The following is a 16,343-nucleotide window of genomic DNA, read 5'->3' as shown; positions in this document are numbered from 1 at the left end:
CCTACGAGTTTAACAGGTTAGACCTACGGGTTTAAAGGGAGGACCTAAAAATTTAAAAAAATAAATAGTCGTCCCGTGCTTGCACTCCAAAAGGTTTGCATGCCCCCAGGTATAAAGTATAATTTCGAGATTCTGTCCTCTTACTTATTATCCGAAAAATGGTTTTGTTTGCTGCCGAAAACTAAACTCTCTTTTCGGCGATGTCTATCATTAGGTTGCTAAGGATGGTGACTACTTGTTGCCGCAATTTCCTCTCTTTCTTTGAAGACTGCCCCTACTCTCTTTCAAAACATATTGTTTTAATGGGTGAGGCTTGACATTCAAATATGGTGCCTTCTTGCTGCCACAAATAGATCCCCTCCTTAGGAGAGCCTACTTTTTTAGACAAAGGGAGCGATTCTTCCGCTTCACATAACTTTGACAAAAGAATTTTATCCTAGAACAACCCTCTCTTCCTTTTTCGGACGGGGTACGGACTAGTCCATTCTTCTGCGGAAATTAACTTTATACCTAAGGTTTTCTCTGCCCGAGGCAGGCCAGGGTGCATGCCCCCTGGGTCCCAATTCTTTTCTTCTCGAATTACTCGCATTCATCGGGAAGTAGAACCGGAGGTGGTGGCATTCCTTGAGTGAATAAACCGTTAAGGGATGGTATTTGACTATTTGCGATGCGTGATCCTGGAAATGAAAGTTGGTCTACGAGCTTGACCATTCTTGCTTCGTGCGGAAAACACATGACTCTGAAGAGGGAGGACACTATCGCCTCCATGCAATATATATAGTCTCGTCCAAGGAGTAAGTTATAAACCAAGGGTCCCTGGACGACCATGATGTTCATATGAACTGTCTTCCCTTTCAATGTAACTGGAACATTGGGGAGAATCCCTAACGGGTGACTGGTTCCTTTATCAAAACCCGATAGATTTCTCATCTCAGGTAAAAGCGCCGGGGAACCCAGTGCTTTCCAAGCAATAGAGGAAAGGATACTCACAGATGCCCCTTCATCAATGATGGTTCCAGCCATTACCATTCTATAGATTTGGACAATGATTCTGAATGGTATACTGGCTGGTAACCGGGGTCTGCCTAGTTGATTCCAATCGAAGGATACAACTAGGTTGCTTGGTGGTGGGACCGAATACACGGCCGGATACGACCCTGACGATGTTCCTTCCTGCGATAAAGGAATGGGCGCATTGCCCTGATGCTCATCAGAGTCTGTGTTGATGAAAAGAATATGGACGGTGTCATCCTTATCCTCTTCAGTGAGGGTGTCATTTGAAGATGAGTCTTCAATGACGGAGTCATTGGAGGATGAAACCTCTGAAGGAAGAACCAGGTCAACTGCCGTTTCGACCTTTAGACTTTCGTCTGGTCTGGATTCAGTAGGTTCATTCTCAATGACCGACACTTCAGCTGACCACTTGAGCGGGTCAGCTGGATCTTCAACTATCGAGGGATTAGGCGCGAGTTTTTGCTATCCAGGAGGAAGTCGTAACGGTGAAACCGGACGATCTTCCAAAACTCTCTTTGCCTCATCTAAGAATGGACATCGGTGGATGGCATGATCGCCTTCACACAACATACAGGGTGATCTTGGTCTCCCTCTTCGTCCTTCACTCTCGCTAGTTGACGGACTGCAATCAACATGACTACCAGAGGTTGATGCTACCGGATTGTGCAACCTTGGGGACCAGTCCCTTAGTATCCGGGGAATACAAGGACAATCACGATGGAAGTGAGTCCCTTTGCAAATGACACATGGCGATTTAGGCCCGGTCGGTGCAGTGTGTGGGTTTTTGTCAGCTGTCTTTTGCTTGCCCCCAGTCGCCTTCGCCATAGGCCCCTTCTGCTTCTTTTCTCTCTTCTTCTTTTCCTTCTTCTCCATGGGAGGCTGACTTTTGCCGGCTCTACCTTGTGAATATGAAGGATCAGAGGAAGAATTGTAAGAAGTGGAAGGCTGGTGGGTAGTTTTAGACTGGTCTGACTGTTGATTCGACTGCTCAGGATTAGTGGCGATCTGAACTACATTAGTTGAAAAGAGCCATACAGGTAGGCCAATTGTCAATCCTGGAAGTGATAATGTGGCCATATGAGGCGCACCAACATCTCCCCAAGAGGAGAAGGGATTTGGACTTCCACCAAGGTTACTTCCTTGGTTGGTGGGCTCCATACTTTTCAACTGAAAGATCAACGTGGGAATAACAGGTGATTATGTTCCGTTTAAAATAAATTTTATTAACGACGCTTTTAGACACAAACTTGCTTTTTCATGTTTTAAGAGTCGAGAAAAAGCTAAAGATGACTCTAGTCGCCTTCGATGTTTTAACGAGCCCGAAGTGACAAATGCTCGGATGGACTTTTTCAGTTATAGAGTTTGAAAAAGGCCAAAAGAAACTTCCCTGGAGTTCTAGACAGAGGGTGTGCCAAACTTTTCGCGAAACCACAGAATACGTTTTACGGTACGGGTGGTCGATCTTCGTGAATGCTGTGTTCACTGCATCGCGATCAGTAGGGCAGCCGACACGGCTTCCTATGGATAAAGGCTTTGTTCCTATAGGGGTCTCCCAATATATACGCGACGGTACGTGGGAGCACAAGTCCGTATTAGTGCCACCGACTCTCAGGAGGAATCACCCACCTTCGTAGAGATCGACAGTCACTATGTTTAACGACGCCGGAACACGTCTCTACCTAGACCTCTATTTGTTTGCGTTATGTTACAAAGCGTTGTTATGTAAATTGGATTTATTTTCATGTTGATCTTGCTTAGCAGTTTGCCTTTAAGGATCACCACGAGATGTATATGACAAATTCCTGAATGCAGTCTAAGATGAGAAGCAAACTTTTCAATCTTTCAACTTTGAAAACCTTAACTACTGAGGGAAAAGAAAGGCAAATCTTTTCACACAGATCATAGAGCACACACTAAATGCAAATTTTTCCTAAATCGTCAAGCAAACAGTCAAATGCAAAATGCACAATGCATGTATTTTCTTTTCCCTTTCTTAATGTGGATGGGTTACAAAAAGAAAGTTGTTATATAACTTTGATTTCGATCTAAAGCGAAAGTAAACAAGCTTGTCCAAAATCAAAAGACACCTTAAGATTCACTTGCTTAATCACTGGAAATGCATGAAATCAAACCATTATGATGAAAGTAAAATGACTAATCAGCTATGGACAGCAAACAAGCTAACTCTTTAGACCAGCAAAATGCCTAACACAGGTTCAGATCTAAGAGGCCAAAAGCAAGACTAGTTTACTCTTCGTTATGGGAAATTGTAAATGAGTAAGAAATACAAAAGAACAAGTACAATTTCGTTATATAACAGAGGCAGAATGATGGCAAGTAATATTGGTTTCAGAACAGGTGCAAGACTGGTAACTGGCAGCCAAATCAATAGTGAAAACAGGCAAGAGAAAGGGAGGAAACCCCAAATGCACTAGGCAAATTTGGGCCAACGCAGGTGCTGCACAGCCAATCTAGCTCTCAGCGCAGGTAGCCCCTTCGGGACCTGCGTTGCAAAGCAGGTAGCCTGTGTACTACCTGCTTTGGAAAACGAAAGTTGCGTTTTCTCAGTTTCCGGGTCACAATTTTCTCAAAAATGCACAGTTTTTGCTCAAATTAGAAGCAATCAGTCAAGCACACTCAAAGGGATGATTAGGAAGGTGAAAAGCTATCACTAAGAGCTTACAAGGATCCTTGTAGATCAGCTCTTCAAATCATGAACTTGCTCAGAAATGAGCTAGAGTAGCTGCCCTCTACTTCGCTTTTGATATAGTCAAAAGCTTTTCGATTTGGTACTCTTGTGTTCAGGAAATGAATAGCAAAATACTACAAACACAATCAAACGGATACGATCCCACTCTAAGGGTGATAGTACCTTAGCAACAACTGTAAAACAAACTACTTAAGGTTTACTTCTTTATGAAAGCAAAAGAGAATGGAGAAATGCACTAACCGTTGCCTTGCGCTTAATGTCGAATCCAAACTCTTCTCTTTGGCCGCTTGCTCCTAGCTCCTTGTTCTTTTGCTTGCCCAGCTACAATGAGATCCTGCAAAATAACAAAGAAGGAAACTACAAGAGGCATGCAATCATAACTGGTTCATGGATTAGTGTAAACCAAACATGCAATCATCACAATATATTATTGAAACAAGAGCACATAGAAGAACCTCAATAGCTTTTATTAATGAAGAAGTAAAGGTTCTGAGAGTATTACAACCATTGAAGGCTCCAACCCAGCAACACCTCCCAGCAGAAAGAATTTCTCCTCTTCACCTCTCTCAAACAATCACCCAATAGCTCAATAGTGAAACCAACAGCATATCATTACTTTGCACAAAATTCCAGCCTCCTGAGCTCATAGGAGAGAGCTCAATATATAGATGAATTGAGAAAGGATGAGTCAGCTTGCAACTGATGTGTAGCTGCCTTGTGTCCTCTCTCTCTTCAGTTAATCTTTAGTTGATCTTCAGTTCTTGAGTCCACTTGGAGAACCTTGCTTCCACTTGGAGAAACAGAGCCTCTGACTCATCACAAGGCGAAATTGTTGGCATTATGATTCAAGTGTTGTCCTTGATGGCAACTCTCTCAGAGGTTGGTACAGGTGCTCAGAGGTTGGTACAGGTGATGGCAACTTAATCAGAAGACAGATCTTAGTACAGCATGCCAAGGAAGTTCATATACGCAGGTTCGTTAAGCCCAAGTCGCGTGTACACGCTAGTTGGATTCAGAAAAAGCGCGTGTATGTGGAAAAGTACCTTTGGTCCATGGTGGTTAGTCCTTGGAAGTTGTGCCTATGGTTTTGGACCATTGTGTCTCGACGGGCGTGTCGATCTCTAGTTTTGAAGTTGATGGTATTGTATTACTATGGTTTTGGCTCTTGGTATTGAGCAAGGCCTAAGGCTATATAAGGAGAAGAAGATCATTAGGCAAATACATCTTTCGACAGGGCTTGAATATCTAAGAGAGAAAGAGATCTGATATGCAGGTTCTGGGTTGCTTGATCTAAGCCAAGGAGAGATCACATCGGTTGATGGAAGACTAGATCTAAGGATAGATCGGGATCTAATGGTTTGAAATGCACTATCATGATATGGTTGATTATGCGTATTTCTAGATCTGCATATTGTCGCAATGTTATGTTCTGGGTCTAACTAATGACTGGTACAGCTGCAAATTGAGAAAGTTTATTTTTAGATCTGTACGCAGGTTGGCTTCGGTAAAAGCGCGTGTATACGCGGGTTTTGCTCATTGAAGTAGCGTATATCTTTTGAAGCTTGATTTTGGGTTTACAGTGGGGTCTGACTGTTATTGCAGAGTTCTGTAGTCTGCTCTGTGTTCTGGTAACTGGTGATTGACAGGGGTCAGTGGTGCAGTGATTCAAAGTTTGGTTGTTTTATGCTTCAATGATCTGTTGTGGAAATTGAATGAATTGTGGTTTTCAGATTGTAATGTTGTGCTTCAGGAATATCCAAGTCTGAAAATGTATGAAAAGTGATACCTGAAAGAAAGAAGATTGTAGGTCAGCACCTACGTACTAGTATCTTGGCTAGTACAAGAGCAAAGGGGGTTGGAGCTCCCTTCCAAGGAAGTTTGGAGAACGAGAGAAGGTTGTAGCCTTCTGCAGGTTGTAGCCTGCGTACTGGTATAAGGCTGCACCAGTACAAAAGATTGTAAACTGAAGTTTCATATTAAAGAAAGATAGAGACAACTTGCAGCAGGTGGTTTTCACCCACATTGGGTTTCCACCTTATATCTTGGTGTTCATGTGTGTGGCTTTTGATCTGTTCTGTTATACTGCACATGTTTACTGTTAATGTGGTGAATAATGTCCTGATGCACTTAACTGAAGAATAAGCTAACTAAATTGTGAGTTTTCTTCTTATACGCTGTTTTACTTAGTCACAGTAGCGTGTACACGCTGGTTCACCTAACTGAAGTAGCGTATATGTTTCTGAGCATTGAAAAGTTTGATTGATCTGATAATACTGATTCACCCCCCCTCTCAGTATTATTTCCAACAATTGGTATCAGAGCAGGTCCTTCAGAGAAGCTTGATCGCTTGAAGGTAGATCATTCATCATGAGCAACTACGAGAAAGAAGCATCAATCAGGCCACCGGTTTTTGATGGAACAAATTTCAATTATTGGAAGGTAAGAGTTACTGCATATCTTCAATCTCTTGGTACAGAAGTTTGGAACATTGTAGAAATAGGCTATGTTTTTCCTTCAGCTACTCCTACAGATCCAGCTGAGAAAAAGACATATGAAACAAATGCAAAGGCAGTCAGTACTCTATTAGGAAGTATATCCCAAACAGAATTCATGAAGGTCATGCACTTCAAATCAGCAAAAGAGATATGGGACAAAATGATCACTAGCTATGAAGGAGATGAACAGGTAAAGCAAGCTAAACTTCAAACTCTCAGGATTCAATATGAGACTCTCAAGATGCATAATGATGAAAGTGTGGCTAATTATTTTCTTCGGGTAGATGAGATTGTTAATTGTATGAAAAATTTGGGTGAAGAAATAAAAGAGACTATAGTAGTTCAAAAGATTCTAAGATCATTATCCCCCAAGTTTGAATCTAAAGTATCTGCAATAGAAGAAAAGGAAAATCTCAAAGTTCTCACTATGTCTCAGCTACATGGAATTCTAACTGCTTATGAAATGAGAAAGGGAGGTCCATCAGACAGAAGGGAAGCTGCTTTTAAGGCATCAGGAAAAGAAGATTACTATGAAGCAAGCCATGTTCCAGAAGAAGAGGAAGAAGAATCAAATTTTGTCAGAAATCTTCAAAGGGGTGCTGGAAGGTTCAGAGGTAAGCTACCTTTCAAATGCTTTGCTTGTGGAAGAGTAGGTCATTATGCTGCAAAATGTCCTTATAAGGATAAAGGAAAAGAACCTGCTAGATGGAACAAGAAACAAAGTGCAAATAAGAAAAGCTACTACACCCATGAAGATAGTGATGGCTTATCAAACAGTGATGAAGATGAACAAGGTAATAAATATAAGCTGTTAATGGCATTTGAAGATGATGATTATGAGGATGCTGTAGATGTGGATAATCTCTATAATGAAATTACTAGACTCAAGAGATGCATAGAAGAAAAGAGTGTGATCATTGATACTTTGCAATTTCAAATTGATGAAAAGGAAAAACATCTTGAAAAATTAGAAGGTGAAATTGTTGGTCTCAGAAAAGAAATTGAGAAAACAAAAGCTATTAATCTTAAGTTTGTCAAAGGATCTGAAACTTTGGATGAGATTATCAATGTGCAGCGGTCTCCTCTAAACAAGACAGGTTTGGGCTATAATGGAGAAACCTCTCAAGCATCCACCTCAAAAAGTTATCTTGATGCAGCAAGAAGAAATGAGCAGAAGAACAATGAAGATAATCAGGTAAAGCAGGGACGAATTACAAACAGAAACTATCAGGGACAATCCTTCTTAAGGGTGAACAAAAGCTACAACCAACCACAGGTAAAATCTTCTCAGTTTGGCACAAGAATAGATGAAAATAGAAATTACAATCAGTTGGCTGGTAGATTCAATAACCGCAGAAGCTTCTTCAATGGACAATGCTTTTCTTGCCATAACTTTGGTCACAAAGCAGCTCAATGTGTTGCATATAAAACAATCATGACTAGGGAAGCTCAAAAACAAAGAAGTATGACAGGGATTACAAAGAGGACCTATAACAACTTTTCGGTTCTTGAAAATGAAGTTGAATGTTCTATTTGCAATAATTTTGGTCATAAAGAATCTGAATGCAGGAGCAGGTTTCAGGAGAAAAAGGAACAAGCCACGAGCACCAAAAAATGGAGAATAAAGGAACCTCAGACAGAAAGATGTGGGATAGCTTTTTATGCAGAAGGACAGGAAAATCTATGGTACATTGACAGTGGATGTTCGAAACATATGACAGGTGATAAAGAAAAACTTGAATCTTATTCTACTTTAGAAAAGGGAAAGAAAGTTTCTTTTGGAAATGATACTCCTGCAACTATAAAAGGAAAAGGTATTGCTCCTTTGAAGGAAAAGGTCAAGGCTGGAAATGTTTTGTATGTTGATGGATTGAAGCATAATCTACTAAGTGTCAGCCAGATGTGTGATCAAAAAACCGAGGTTATTTTCAGATCGAATGGATGTCTTGTTCGTGATCTTGATACAGGTAAAACAGTTCTCAAAGGCAAAAGAACTCCAAATAATCTGTACATATTTGAAGAAGGACAACAACAATGCTATCTTAGCAAGGATGAAGAGCACTGGTTATGGCATCGAAGGTTGGGACATCTAAGCTTCTCACAAATAAGGAAAGCATGCAAATATCAGGCAGTTCGCGATCTTCCAGATATCAAAATTCCAGACAACACCATATGCAAATCTTGTCAGTTTGGAAAGCAAACCAGAACTAACTTTCCAGAGAAGGAAGGATCAGCTAGCTTGCCTCTTGAGCTAGTCCATACAGATGTATGTGGTCCATTTAGGAAAAGGACACCTCGAGGAGAAGAATATCTGATATTATTCATTGATGATTTCTCAAGGTTTGTTTGGTTAGGGCTTATGAAGCACAAAGATGAAGCATTCGAAAAATTCAAATCCTTCAAAGCATTGGCTGAAAATGAATCAGGACACAAAATTAAGTGCCTCAGATCTGACAGAGGTGGGGAGTTCACATCAAATGAATTTTTCGATTTCTGTGATGAACATGGGATAAGAAGAGAATTCTCTACAGCTAGAACTCCTCAGCAAAATGGGGTTGTGGAAAGAATGAACAGAACTATCCAACAAATGGCTCGTGCTATGCTCGATGAATCAGGTACTCCTGCAACCTTCTGGGGTGAAGCTGCACATGCTGCTGTTATCATTCTTAACAAAACAAATGTCCGAGTAAACAGCACTCAAACACCTCATGAGCTTTGGAGTGGTAAAACTCCTTCCGTGAAGCATTTCAAAATCTTTGGGAGCAAATGTTATATTAAGAATACTGATGAGCAACTTGGCAAACTTGAACCTAGAGCAGATGAGGGCATTCTTCTTGGTTATTCTCCACATAGCAAAGCATACAAGTGCTACAATAAAAGACTTGGCAGAATTGTTGACAGTATTGATATAGTGGTTGATGAGAAGGGATATATTCCTAGGCAAGTTCATCATGAAGACATTGAAGAAGATGAAGGTTACTCTCAAAGGCGAAATGATGAAGAAGAAGAACCTCAAGAAGAAGAAGAATCTCAAGAAGAACCAGAGGAGCAGACAAGAATAGAAGAGAAGACTCCATCCAGATATGTCCAAAAGAATCATCCAGAAACTCAGATTGTGGGGCAGAAAGAAGCAGGAGTACAAACAAGAAGGACACTTGCAGAAGCTTCAAGCTACTTGGCTCTACTCTCCTCCATTGAACCACAAAATGTGAAAGAAGCATGCAAAGATGAATGTTGGGTCAAAGCAATGGATGAAGAACTTGAGCAAATCGAAAAGAACAACACTTGGGAATTAGTTCCTAGACCAAAAGATAAGAATGTAATAGGAACAAAATGGGTCTTCAAGAATAAATTAAATGAAAATGGAGAAGTAATTAGAAACAAGGCCAGACTTGTTTGTAAAGGGTATGCACAGCAAGAAGGAATAGATTTTGAAGAGACCTTTGCTCCTGTGGCAAGACTAGAGGCCATCCGAATGTTCCTTGCTCTCTCAAGCTTTCAAAACTTCAAGGTATTTCAAATGGACGTGAAATCAGCCTTCCTGAATGGAGACTTAGAAGAAGAAGTATATATTGAGCAGCCAGATGGTTTCATTCTTGGGAATGATCCAAACCTTGTATGCAGATTGAAAAAGGCACTCTATGGGCTCAAACAAGCTCCAAGGGCTTGGTACTATCGGTTGGACAAATATCTTCACCAACAAGGCTTTTCAAAAGGATCAGCAGATAGCAATCTCTATATAAAAGTTGAAAATAACAAATTGCTAATTCTTGTTGTTTATGTAGATGATATTATTTTTGGCAGCAATGAAGAGACTATGAGTCAAAACTTTGCCTTGGTTATGCAGAAAGAATTCGAAATGTCACTTCTTGGAGAATTGACATATTTTCTTGGATTGCAAATCCAACAAAATGAAGGAGGTATCTTCTTGTCTCAAACCAAATACCTCAAGCAGATCTTGAAGAAGTATGGCATGGAAGAGTCAAAGCCAGTTTGTACACCCATGGTTACAGGATGCAGCCTCAGTGCTAATGATGAATCAGCAGCAGTTCACCAACCCACTTATAGATCCATGATTGGGAGTTTGCTTTATTTGACAGGTACTCGACCAGATATTACACATGCAGTAGGAATGGTTGGAAGATTTCAAGCCAACCCAAAGGAAACTCATCTTCAGGCAGTCAAAAGAATCTTCAAATATCTTCAAGGGACCCAAAACTATGGCTTATGGTATCCTAGAAATACAGATCTCACTCTTCATGCTTACACAGATGCAGATTGGGCTGGAAGTGTGGATGATAGGAAAAGCACAAGTGGTGGTGCTTTCTTCATGGGTTCCAGATTAGTATCTTGGTTCAGCAAGAAACAGAGTTCGATTGCCTTATCTACAGCTGAAGCAGAATATGTGGCTGCGGCATCTTGTTGCACACAACTTCTTTGGATGATGCAGACCTTGCAGGACTTTCAAATCACTTGCACTCCACCAGTTTCTATCTTATGTGATAATACTAGTGCAATCAGCATTTCAAAGAATCCAGTCATGCACTCAAAGACCAAGCACATACCAATCAAGTACCATTTTCTCGGGAACAAGTGCTTGAACAGAAGGTCAAGTTGGAGTATGTTCCTTCTAAGGAACAAGTTGCTGATATTCTCACAAAACCACTGCCCAGGGAAACTTTTGAATATCTCAGACAAAAGCTGGGAGTAGTTGATGCTTCATCCTGCTGTTGAAGCTTGTCTGTTCTACAGAAAAGTTGGTATACGCAAGTTACGAAAGGTATATACGCGTATACACGCGGATTTATGCTGGGAAAGTCGCGTGTACGGTGTACGCCTGTTGCAGAGATTATATTCGCGTACATACGCTGTTTTATGCAGGAGAAATCGCGTATATGAAGTTCTGAACAGCAAGGGAAAACTCTGGAGTTCTGAACAGCAATGGGAATGTCAGAATTCTTCAGGCACAGTTTCAGGGGGTGCAACAGGCACAGGTTCAGGGGGAGCAGCTTAAAAGTCTCATAAAGCATTGTTGACATTCAGATGTTTTGGTTGTTGGAGAAGGAGCTCAGAAAGAAATCCTGGTTGCTGATCTAACAAGATGTTTATCAGATGCTGCTGGTGCCTTTCCTAAGTCTTGGTCTAGATCTGTTGTCTCTATGTCATGTATCTCTCTTGTCATATCTCTTTTATGGTGTCAAGGTCATGTAACGGCCTATGTTGGTTTCCCCACTATGCCTGGGATGAATGCTGTAATATAATTGGTTGTTTCTGATATGTCCCCTCTTGGTAGGGAGTATGGATGTATGTATTGAGTCTTTTGGTGATAGGAAGGTCTCTTATGGTGTATAAGTCTTGGTTCTTGTTGAAGAACATCTTTTGCAGATCTGGCCTACTGTCAGGGGGAGCACAAGTCAGCACAGCCAAGCAGAGGTATCAGCATGTCCTCAGGGGGAGCACAGCCCTTTGCCCTTGATGTCAAAGGGGGAGAGTGACTTGGTGTGGTGGTTGCCATCAAGTCCAAAGGGGGAGATTGTTGGCATTATGATTCAAGTGTTGTCCTTGATGGCAACTCTCTCAGAGGTTGGTACAGGTGCTCAGAGGTTGGTACAGGTGATGGCAACTTAATCAGAAGACAGATCTTAGTACAGCATGCCAAGGAAGTTCATATACGCAGGTTCGTTAAGCCCAAGTCGCGTGTACACGCTAGTTGGATTCAGAAAAAGCGCGTGTATGTGGAAAAGTACCTTTGGTCCATGGTGGTTAGTCCTTGGAAGTTGTGCCTATGGTTTCGGACCATTGTGTCTCGACGGGCGTGTCGATCTCTAGTTTTGAAGTTGATGGTATTGTATTACTATGGTTTTGGCTCTTGGTATTGAGCAAGGCCTAAGGCTATATAAGGAGAAGAAGATCATTAGGCAAATACATCTTTCGACAAGGCTTGAATATCTAAGAGAGAAAGAGATCTGATATGCAGGTTCTGGGTTGCTTGATCTAAGCCAAGGAGAGATCACATCGGTTGATGGAAGACTAGATCTAAGGATAGATCGGGATCTAATGGTTTGAAATGCACTATCATGATATGGTTGATTATGCGTATTTCTAGATCTGCATATTGTCGCAATGTTATGTTCTGGGTCTAACTAATGACTGGTACAGCTGCAAATTGAGAAAGTTTATTTTTAGATCTGTACGCAGGTTGGCTTCGGTAAAAGCGCGTGTATACGCGGGTTTTGCTCATTGAAGTAGCGTATATCTTTTGAAGCTTGATTTTGGGTTTACAGTGGGGTCTGACTGTTATTGCAGAGTTCTGTAGTCTGCTCTGTGTTTTGGTAACTGGTGATTGACAGGGGTCAGTGGTGCAGTGATTCAAAGTTTGGTTGTTTTATGCTTCAATGATCTGTTGTGGAAATTGAATGAATTGTGGTTTTCAGATTGTAATGTGGTGCTTCAGGAATATCCAAGTCTGAAAATGTATGAAAAGTGATACCTGAAAGAAAGAAGATTGTAGGTCAGCACCTACGTACTAGTATCTTGGCTAGTACAAGAGCAAAGGGGGTTGGAGCTCCCTTCCAAGGAAGTTTGGAGAACGAGAGAAGGTTGTAGCCTTCTGCAGGTTGTAGCCTGCGTACTGGTATAAGGCTGCACCAGTACAAAAGATTGTAAACTGAAGTTTCATATTAAAGAAAGATAGAGACAACTTGCAGCAGGTGGTTTTCACCCACATTGGGTTTCCACCTTATATCTTGGTGTTCATGTGTGTGGCTTTTGATCTGTTCTGTTATACTGCACATGTTTACTGTTAATGTGGTGAATAATGTCCTGATGCACTTAACTGAAGAATAAGCTAACTAAATTGTGAGTTTTCTTCTTATACGCTGTTTTACTTAGTCACAGTAGCGTGTACACGCTGGTTCACCTAACTGAAGTAGCGTATATGTTTCTGAGCATTGAAAAGTTTGATTGATCTGATAATACTGATTCACCCCCCCTCTCAGTATTATTTCCAACAGAAATACCTGATCCAAGTGTCATTTTTGGAAGATTCCAGAGCAATGACTCAGTGTGCCACTTGTCCCATCTCGCTCAGCGCAGGTGGCCTTTGTTCCACTTGCTTTGCAACGCAGGTACACCATGGAGCAACTGAGTTTCAGCGCAGAAACCTAGTGGAGCACCTGCTTTGATTTCAGGATTGCTTGTTTTTGAGTGTTTTCAGGTGGAGAACTGATCTGAGAGCTGTTGGTTTGCTGACCTTGTTCCTCTAGGGGTAGGAACATCATGTTTAGGGAACTTTGGATCCCTTGGATTATTGACAATTCATGCTTGTTGCTGTAAGGCACAAAATTGTCTATAACAGATGCCCCCTAAAGTATGAGGTCGTTTATCGGGTGAAATGCTTTATTGAGAGGATCCAAAGTTCATTCAATCTGCTGAGAAGTGTCCTGTAATAAGATACAATACAATACATTATTTTTCATACATTTTCATGATCTAGCTGAGGCGGGCATTCCCATGCTCAGCTTTATAAATACATTTTGGTACATAGAACAGACGATCGTCTGATTGTAGACTGATAATCCTTTGCTGAAATTATCATCCTTTGAGAAGGATGATCATCTGCTGTAATGATGTACATATCAAATGTCTTTATGTCCTGAATATATATCGCAGCCCGGATGGATGAAACTAGATCTGGGGTCTTCAATCTCTTCCGATCTTCACTCGATGTACAAGTCGATCCATGTGAGAATTTTTTGAAGTCGAACATGGAAAGACATCGCTTGATTACCGGTCAATGATGTAAACCGTTAACAAGCGCGAGAGGAATCACCGATAAGGATGATGACCCTCAAGGTACGGCAGTACAATTCACATGGTGGGAATAAAGGACTTGGCGTCGACCACCATGCAAAATCTTCTGGTCGAAGGTCATTGATGTATACATGTCACCGGAAGTGAGAAACTTGCCATTGAGGCATGCAAGCTTCAAAGTACTGAAGGGGGTGTTCCTAGATCAACTCCTTGGATAATGAGCTGATGTCGACAAGGAGCGATCCGTCAAAGGAGGGCCTTAATGAATCCCACATCAGTGACACGGAACGGAGCTAGTGACTGTGATGAGGTGAAAACAAACTGTGATGTATGATTCAGGGTGGCGGTCATGAAATGGATGAAGGACAATGTATGGCAGTGGATGGGACACGGTTGACTCTTTGCAGAACCACATCTCTTGAACATATAACGACACTGATGTGATGGATTGGTAGCATTACCCCAATTGTGGATGGTGTGGCGAGGACCATGGTTATGAGACCGGTGAATGAAACAACCCAACCCGATGTGATACGGAGGACAAAGTGTCATGTTCAAGAGCGACTTGCTACCATTAATGCTGTGAGGTTCTCCCAATTTTTCCCCAGTCATTGCTGACCAGTACCTCTTTATTTTTGTCAAGCTTGAGGAGGATAACATATGCTTGTTCTATAACCTGCCCTTCGGGCAAGCCCATCGCTATGTTTTAACGAGCCTAGCGATAGGGAAACTCCTTCTCGTCTAAAGACAAGTTTGTCGCTATTTAATCATTTTAACGAGTCTAACGACAAGGAAAACTCGGTCCTTTTCATTTTTAGAGAGTCTGAAAAGGTACGGAAAGTTAACTTCAAAATTCCTTTTTCGTCATCTAATCCCTTAAGTCCGAAAAAGTATAAAACAATACAAAAGGGATTAATTTTCGATCTCTTTAACGAGCCGAACAAAACAAGCGCTCGATCTTTTTGTGCAATAATCCCTCAGGTCCAAAAACATTAAAATCTAGAGGAGGGATAGCTCTTCCGGTCCTTTTAACGAGCTGGAAGGCCAAAACTCGGCAAACTTTTCATATTTTACGAGTCAGTGAAAAGAGCTCAAAGAAGACTCGTCTTTTGAGGAACGAGTGATAAACAGGGATAGCAGCAGATTCCAGGTACAGGTTGGAATTTTCTAATCACGGCAGTGTCACAAGGATGGCTAAGTGAAATCACTCTTCGCAGCTGTTCCTCAAAATGGGTAAACAAACATATGGAGATGAACGATTGGCCAAATGAACGGATGGAGGTGAGACTGCAAGAACACGACCAAGGGCTTTAATATGGCTGTCAAAGGTTACATTTACCAAGGTTATTTACCGGTTCATTTTTTCTGGGTGAGCTTGAACTCTAGGGGAAGATTGCTCACAACTTATGTTTATTTTTTAACGAGCATGAACTATGTGCTAAAACTGCTCGGATCTTGCGTTTATTTTTTAACGAGCATGAACTGTGTGCTAAAACTGCTCGATGATATGTTTGCATGTCCCCAGCATAATAACGCAAATCGAGGTGCATGCCCCCCAAGCTTCATTGCATTCAACTTTGTTGGTTGGAATGAAGGTTTACCATTGAGATCTGGAAAGGGGATCGTTTCATTTTTTAATGAGGTTGACATAGTAAAAGAACTATCCTCGTTGCCCACTGTATTTACAGTACTCGATAGAAAATCGGAAACTGAAGGATGATAAAGGTTATTTTGAGTATCTTCCCCACAACCCGGGAGAAGGGAACGATGGTGGGAATCATTCCATGGTGCCCCGTCAATTACCATTGATTGGACTATTCCTTTGTCGGTTCCATGCACTCGCGACCAAGGACATGAAGGGGTGCCATATTCTCTAGACCTATCTATCCAAACGCTTGATGAGCGTTGATTTGGGGTTGCCCCCCAGGCCAAGAAAATTGATTGCTACAATACTTCCATTGGGCTTGGGGACAAAACCTTTGCATGATCCATGTTGATATCATTTTCTGACATCTTTTGTGCGGAAGATATCATATTGCAGGCCCCTACCGTCGCCATTTCTCCCGCAATGAATGGTGGCGGAAGGGCAAAAGTCCCCATTAATGTAGGATCTTTTAGTAGGCCTACTCCGATATTTTGAAACGAATGGTCGCTTCCATGGATCATAGGAACGCTTCCTGTAACTTGTGAACCATTAGGGAGGAAATTTTGTTGGTCAATGATCGTAATCCCTCCTTGAAAGGGGAATGCGATTTTCCTAAAATAGGTCGACACAACAGCTTCCATGGCATAAATCCATGGTCTTCCCAGTA

This window comes from Pinus tabuliformis, chromosome 8, assembly GCF_031772625.1.
Source record: "Pinus tabuliformis cultivar Carrire ecotype Pingquan chromosome 8, CPIR1, whole genome shotgun sequence".
Classification (NCBI taxonomy): Eukaryota; Viridiplantae; Streptophyta; class Pinopsida; order Pinales; family Pinaceae; genus Pinus; species Pinus tabuliformis.
This window is presented reverse-complemented; position numbering follows the sequence as displayed.